This window comes from Molossus molossus, unplaced genomic scaffold, assembly GCF_014108415.1.
Source record: "Molossus molossus isolate mMolMol1 unplaced genomic scaffold, mMolMol1.p scaffold_m16_p_7, whole genome shotgun sequence".
Classification (NCBI taxonomy): Eukaryota; Metazoa; Chordata; class Mammalia; order Chiroptera; family Molossidae; genus Molossus; species Molossus molossus.
Window position 1 is genome coordinate 82,502,503 of NW_023425401.1, and position 8,184 is coordinate 82,510,686.

General features: G+C 40.4%; 1 pseudogene; it reads right to left on the reverse strand.

Annotated features, from left to right (window-relative positions):
* Window positions 1-491: 491 nt before the first annotated feature.
* On the reverse strand, window positions 492-5,729 carry LOC118619676 (annotated as a pseudogene).
* Window positions 5,730-8,184: the final 2,455 nt, after the last annotated feature.

Consider the following 8,184-nt stretch of genomic DNA (forward strand, 5'->3'; position numbering starts at 1 on the left):
TTCTAATATATCTTTAAATTCTAATTTAATTTCTTTGTGGTAAGACAGCAAGCTTTATATGATATGAATTATTATAAATATATTGAGATTTGTTTTTATCCTAGTATATGATCTACTCTGGATATTGTTCCATGAGCGCCTGAAAAAATGTATATTTTACAGTTGTTGCATGGTGTATTTTATTTATTTGAGTTCTGGTGATATTTTATTTAGAAAAACATAGATAACTAGTGAAGCCACAAAATTTTAATTTTTCTCTGTTTTAAATGCAACAGTAAATAGATATAAGATAGTCCTGAATAATAAAAGTATTTACATACTGAATACAAAATAAATATAAAGTAACTAAAAAATTAGTTAACCACTGATTCACTTTGCATTCCCACTGTTCACCTTCTGTTTTATTTTTTTGTTTGCTGTTTGTAATCCCCCCCTTTTTTTTTTCCTTTCAAATTGATTTTTTCCTCTTGTTTTATACACTATATTTCTGTTTATTTTTCCTCCGCTGGTGTAACAAAAATATCTGCAGTGGGATCATGTGGAATAATTCTTTGTTTCTTTCTTTCTCAATTTCTGCACCTCTCAATTTGTTGTTTCTCTTTGTATTTTGCAGCTGTGATGGATCCATGACACTCCGATGCTGGTTGGGTGACCCATAGTGAGGATTTTCATATAAAGTTGGTCCTCCTAAACTTCCCCGGAAAATCTTTGTCCTATTTCTTCAAGAGTAGCATCTTCTTTTATGATCTGAAAGTTCCAATCCATATTCTATTATCCACAACAGTGAAAGTAAACACCTGGTCCACAAATGGTTGGCTTTTGAGATGATACTGTGGTGTTCTATAGATCTGACTTAAGAGTTATTTTAACACCACTACCCAACCACCTCCACAAGTGACACACTCAATGAGTGGACTCAGTGGGTACCAGAACCCTGATGAAGTAAGTGTTGCTCTGTTTAGTGGGCCCCTACACAGCCAATCCTCCAAGGTAGTCAGAGGCCAGTGGTCAATGGACACAGCCAGTTCTTGCAGTTGATCAGCCTGAGTAAATCCCTCCTATTGACATGCTAATAGCAATCAAGACTTAATTGCAACAGAAGGGCGTATAGTCCACACTAGGAGTGCATCTCAAAGGCCCAGCTGGGGTGATGAGGAAGGCTGTGCTACTGGATCCTACAGGACACCTACAATAACAGGACACCCTATGAAGCCTAGGAGACATAGAAGCTCTATATAATACATAGAAACAAACACAGGGAAGCAACCAAAATGAAGAGACAAAGAAACATGTTCCAAATGAAAGAAAAGAACAAAACTCCAGAAAAAGAACTAAACAAAATAGAAATAAGCAATCAATCAGATGCAGAGTTCAAAACACAAGTTATGAGATTGTTCAGGAAACTTATTGAGACATTCAAGAAACCTAGTGAGACTTTCAAGGAACTTAAGGAGACTTCTAAGGAACTTAGTAAGGTACTCAGAAGCATAAAAAAGAACCAGTCAGAAATGAAGTTTACACTAACTGAAATAAAGAATAATTGACAGGGAATCAATAGTACAGTAGGTAAAGCCAAGAAGCAAACCATCTATTTGGAATATAAGGAAGCAAAAAACACCCAATCAGAACAGCAAAAAAAAAAAAAAAAAAAAAAATGAGGATAGTGTAAGGAGTCTCTGGGATACTTCAAGCATGTCAACATTTGCATCATTGGGGTGCCAGGAGATGAGAGAGAGGAAGAAATTGAAAACCTATCTGAAAAAATAATGAAAACTTCTCTAACTTGGTGAAAAAAACAGACATACAAGTCCAGGAAGCATAAAGACTTCCAAGCATGATGAACCCGAAGAGGTCCACACCAAGACACATCATCTTCAAAATGCCAAAGGTTAAAGACAAAGATAGAATCCTAAAAGCAGCAAGAGAAAAGCAGTTTGTAAACTACAAAAGAGCTCCCATAAGACTGTCAGCTGATTTCTCAAAAGAAACTTTGCAGACCAGAAAGGAGTGACAAGAGATATACAAGGTGATGAAAAGCAATGATCTACAACCAAGATTACTCTATCCTGCAAAGCTATCATTTAGAATTGATGGACCTATAAAGTTTCTCAGACAAGAAAAAGCTAAAGGAGTTCCTCACCACCAATCCAAAATTATATAAAATGTTGAAGGGTCTTCTTGAAGGAGAAGGAGAAGAACAAATATATGAACAATAAAATGGCAATTAATACATATCTGTTAACAACTGAATCTACAAACAAGATGAGCAAGCAGAACAGAAACAGACTCCTAGACACAGAGAACTTTTTGTTGGTTGCCAGATGGGGACTGGAGGGATAGGTGAAAAAGATGAAGGAATTAAGAAGTACAAATTGGTTGTTAGACTGATGAACCTCAAAGAGAAGGAGGGAGGGTGGATGGGATGAGATAAACCAAAGAACTTCTATGCGTATATGCATAACCAATGGACACCAACAATAGTGTGGAAAAAGCAGGCGGCAGGTGGGATTGGGGAGGAGGGAGTCAATGGGGAAGACAAGGGGGGACATCTGTAATACACTCATCAATAAAGATGAGTTATAAAATAAAATTATAAAATAAAATAAATTTTTTAAAAAAAGTTATTTTAGCCCTGGCCGGTTTGGCTCAGCGGTTGGAGCGTCAGCCTGCGGTACAGAGACCCAGGTTCGGTTCCTGCTAAGGGCACGTACCTCGGTTGCAGTTTGTCCCCGGTCCTGGTTGGTCGTGCGGGTGGCAGCCACTCGATGTGTCCCTTCACATCGATGTTTCTCTCTCTCTCTCCCTCCCGCTCTATCTGAACAAAAAATGGAAAAATGTCCTCGGGTGAGGATTAAAAAAAAAAAAGTTATTTTAACAAAGCATAATGTAATAATTCATCAAAAGCAGGGTCAAAAGACAAAAGGGGCTGAGAACCTTTCCAGTCACCTTCTGTTCAGATAGGGTATGAATATTTTGAACTAGGAACTTAACAGAGGGCCCATAAAGTGAATTTGAAAGCATCAAAATAGATGCATTTATTACAGTTTTTCATTTCACAAACCTCATTAATCACACACAAAAAAAACCCTTTTCTTTATGATCCATTTTGTTTCTGCTTTAGAATGAGGTATCAGCATCCTTTAGTTTTGCATTGGATGTCTTACTCTGAAAGCTATTCCTCTGGAAGAAAAGATGAGAACACATTCATTATTTTTCCACTTGCCCTTGCAAGTGGAACCTGAGATAAGGTCTCTCTCTTCTTTCTTCACCCCCTCTACTTCCTCTGCCTCCTCTGCCCTGTACTGCTTAGCTGGTGGCCTGGCATCATTTTGCTCCTATTTGGCCTCTTCACTTCAACTGCCAAGTCTCCACTCCTTTTCCTCTTGGAAAAGCCATTTTGCCTCACTACCTTTCAGGGTGTATTTTGTATATGCCAGTTAGGTCAAATTAATTGGTAATCTCTCATCTTTTTGCTGATTGTACTTCTAGATATTTTGTCAATTACAAAGAAAATGGGGAGTTGAAATCAACTATTATTAAATTTTCTTTTTGTCCTTTCAAGTCTATCACTTTTTATTTTATGTAGTTTGAGACTTAATGTGCATGCTTTCAAAACTATTATATCTTCTTAATGACTTAATTATTTAATCATTATGAAATGTCACTCCTTTTTCCTAAAGTATTATGTTTCATGTAGTATATCTATATTTGTCTATATAAGAATAGTATGTCTATTTTAACTGACAATAACAAAACCCCTAATAGATAGCTTTTATTTGATATATCTATTCCATATTTTTTACAGCAACAAATAATATTTTATTTCTATATATATATATATATATATATATATATATTATGTACATAGCACCTAGCAGGTTAATAAAAAGTTAGGGGTAGACAAACATTTAGAAACACTCAAATTACAAGAGTATTTAAATAAAGAAAAATATCTGATCACCTCTGCTTAGAAACTATATGTAGAATTAAAGCCTTTCTATTTACCCCTGGCCGGTTTGGCTCAGCGGCTGGCGCGTCGGCCTGCGGTACAGAGAGACCCGGGTTCAGTTCCAGCTAAGGGCATGTACCTCGGTTGCAGTTTGTCCCCGGACCAACGTGAGGGTGGCAGCCACTCGATGTGTCCCTTCACATCGATGTTTCTCTCTCTCTCTCTCTTCCTCTCTCTCCCTCCCACTCTATCTGAACAAAGAATGGAAAAATGTCCTTGAGTGAGGATAAAAAAAAAAAAAAAGCCTTTCTATTTATACTGTACATATTTAAGTTGAAAATTTATTTGCTATCAAAATAATTCATTTTTTAATCTATGAGGTGTCTTTTATAGACAGTATGTAGTTCCTCTTACTTTTTATCTATTTATTTATATTTTTCCTTTATTGATTTTAGGGAGAGAGGAAGGGAGAGAGAGATAGAAACATCAATGAGAGAGAACATCGATTTGCCACCTCCTGCATGCCCTCCCCTGGGGATTTGGCTCACAACCTGGGCATGTACCCTGACTGGGAACTGAGCTGACAACCTCTTGGTGCATGGGTTGATGCTCAACCTGAGCACACTGGCCAGGCATTCCTCTTATTTTTAAATCCACTCTGAAAATCTCTGCCTTTTGAGTGGGATTTTAGAATTTTCACATTTAGGACTGGCATTGATACGGTTGGATTTGCATTCACCATTTTGTTCTTTGTTTTCTGTTTTACCTCTTTGCTTTTTCTTTACTTCATTTATGTTACATAAGTATTTTAGTCTACCTTTTAAATTTCTCTGTTCATGTTTTTACAGTATGTTCTAGTTACTTTTGGTGGTTTCTCTGGGGATCAAAATATGCATCTCAACTTATCTTCACTGTGCATACACACAGCCCCCACCAGGAATATGCTTGCTCCAACAATGATAGCATCATCTGGCTATTAGAGTCATTGGTGTTCCCTGATCACTTGCCATCAAGATTGTCAATTCCAGAAATAATGCTATTGGTTGTGGGTATCATTTCTCAGTCCAGATTGAGTGAGCTCCTTTTGACTGTGTTATTGAAGCTTGTCTGTCTTCACTTGCCTGTCTTGTCCTGGAAGAACCTCTGTGCTGACTGAGCTGAAGGTGAAAGGGACAGAGTAGAATAGACCCAGTGTCACAAACTACCACTGTTCCCATTTCACATTCAGCAGTTTTCAAGAATAAATGTTTCTCATATTACGATAAGCCTTTGGTTGATATACAGAATGCTGAAATGGTTGTTTTAATAAATTCTGTCCATCTGTGTGGTTGTTTTTCTGGAAAGGATATGTTAACCTTCTTGCATACACACAGTGGAAATTTTCTCACTAGCACTTTTGGATCACAGGTTATACGATTTTGAATAATTCAGAGTGACTGAGGTAAAGATTTGTACTATGCTAAAGGTTATCGGACAAGTATGGTTTTTACAAGAACAAAATATATAAGACAGTTCAATGAGAGAGAGGCACTGTTTTTATTTAGAGCAGCTTGGAGAGGAAATATATCTACTTTTGAATGAATCATGTTTTGAAAAGATTTCAAGGTACAATTACCTAAATGTCTACATCTCGCTCAGTTATGGTATCATTGATATGTCCGTATCAATGTCTAGAAAAATATCATTTTACTTGGAAATCTATTGTGATGTTAGTTTCTGGCACTTGCCTACTTAATGAATGACTGATACAGTACTGCATGTTATCTGAAAGAAACTTCATTTCTCCAAATACTCACTTAAGCTCAAGTGATCATTTTTCTTTTTTCTCTGTGAGGTGGTCACAAAACAAATCAGGGAAGAGAAATAGAGTTTGAATATAAATAGATATCAATCTACATATGTAGCTTGTCCTTATTCATGTTTCCTTTAACTATTAATACATCTATTGTTAGGAGATACATGTATTGACAAAAACATCATGTTTTAGTTAGTCCAGAAGGCAAAGATGAGTATTTTATGGGTAGATATATTCAACTCATGTATTTATCTATTACTTATTTACTAGAGTCTAATTTATCAAGCATTGCATTGTGTAAGTGTTAAAGATTGGAAAAGAATAGGAAGTGGTCACAGCCTTCATAGCCTTTACAAAAAATTAAAGGACCATGTAAATCTGTTACTACAATTGTTTTGTGAATTAAGCTGCAGTAGAGAACTGAGTCTTACTAGACAGTAAGGAGAGAGGGACCAATTACACCTGGGTCGGGGCAGATGGTCAGCAAAGACTCACAAAGTCATATACTGTTATAGGGTTTGCTGTGCCATATGGGACAAGGGATAAAACTTTCTTCACAAAGCCATATCATAGACAACATGATCACTGTTGACATCATCCATAATGTTCATATCCATACACATTGTATATTTAATACAGTTAATATTTTATATACATTTGTTTATGATTCATTTCCTTTCAGTCTCCTGCATGCTCACAGACCATCTTCCTGTTGCTTCAAATTTACCATTTAAAAGTAAATTAGGGCTACGAGAAGATGGCGGTGGACAGGACCAGAGGGAGGGTGAATGTGTGAGAGAGTGAGCAAGTGTGTGAGAGAGTGCGAGTAGACGCAAAGGTGGACGACCAAACCCCAGCAGTGCAGAGATCCAGAGCAGAAGGTTCCTGTGCTGTGGACAGGAGCAGCCCGCTACCAGGCTACCACAGTTAGCTGCCCTTCAGGGCTCTTCTCCCTGCGCCCCTGGGAGGACCCACCATTTTGAAAGGTCTCGGGTCTTCCCTGGGAGGAGGCAGTGGGAGCAGCTAGGGCCCAGCAAACTGAGCCCACCAGTGCACCTGGCACCATCAGACCAGTGGACACTCTGTGTCAACACAGAGCAGTGCACAGTAGTGGAGTTCCCAAGGTGCCGGTCATGGAAGCCTCAAACAGCCCGGAGCCCAGCACCATCCCCCATAGTACCAGCCCTATCAGAGTCCAGATATAACCCCAGCAACAGAGGCTGGGAAGCAGACATCTATCCCCAGGCAACAGAAGTACAGACCAGCAGCTGAAACCCATCCCCAAAAACTACAACAAAAGCCGAGCAGGAGTTGAGCCCTATCGGACAGCAGCACTCCCCAGCCACCAGCTGTGGGACCTGGGGCTCCACAGAGGCCTATGTTGTCCAGTCGCTCACAAGAGCAATAGGACGCCTAAGCCCTAGAGAGACTGGTGCAATCCAGCTGCCCGCCCATGGAACCTGCAGGTTGTGGGGGCACAAGAGAGGCCTGTGCGACCCAGCGGGACGTTGCCATCCAGTTACCCATGGGACCTGCTGGGTGCTGAAGCACCAGAGAGGCCTGTTCTACCCAGCAGAGACTGCGATCTAGTTACCCCCAGGACCTGCAAGGTGCTGAAACGCCAGAGAGGCCTGTGTGACACAGCAGGGACTGTGCAATCTAGTTACCCATGGGGCCTGCGGGATGCTGAAGCACCAGAGAGGCCTGTGTGAATCAGGAGGGACTGTGCCATCCAGTTACCGTGGGACTTGCAGGGTGCTGACACATCAGAGAGGCCTGTGTGACCCAGCAGCCAATAACATAGGCTTAAAGCCCGGTCCCCAAAGGGGACCGTATTACCCACAGTACCAGCAGGGTGCTGGGGCACCAACAAGGCCTGTGCAACCCAGCTGTGCACAAGATAGAAATAGAGGATGTGAAAATGGAAACGGAGTGAATAGAAGCTACACAGACAATCTCCCAGGACCAAACGGTAATTATAACTAAAATAAAGATAAATCCTCGGGAAAAAGCAACAGAAAAGCAGCAGGACTGGACCATATTACCAGGGAAACTGGTAGGATCCGTGGAGGTATGAGAGGGTGGAGGGATGGGAGCCAACTGAGAGCAGCAGTCTTAGCTGTGAGCAGTGCCCTTGGGGAATAAAGCCCAAGCCCACTCCACAGCACAGAGAGCCAGAACAAAGCACTAAAATAGCCACAGCCACTCACCAGGGGACTACAGCAGAGGGAGGGCAGACTGGGCTGGAACTCTGTGGGGACACCCAGAATTTGGATGGCACTCAGAGTTTTTGCTGAGTTGCGGCCACAAAAGATAGTGGCCAGTGTGCTCCTTCCCAGAGCTGTGGGGAAAGCAGCAGCCACCCCACCTCTGAGATTTAGCCCTTTCCAGGTGAGGCAAAGAAATTCTAAATGAGGCTCATTACTAACCAGCATCTATC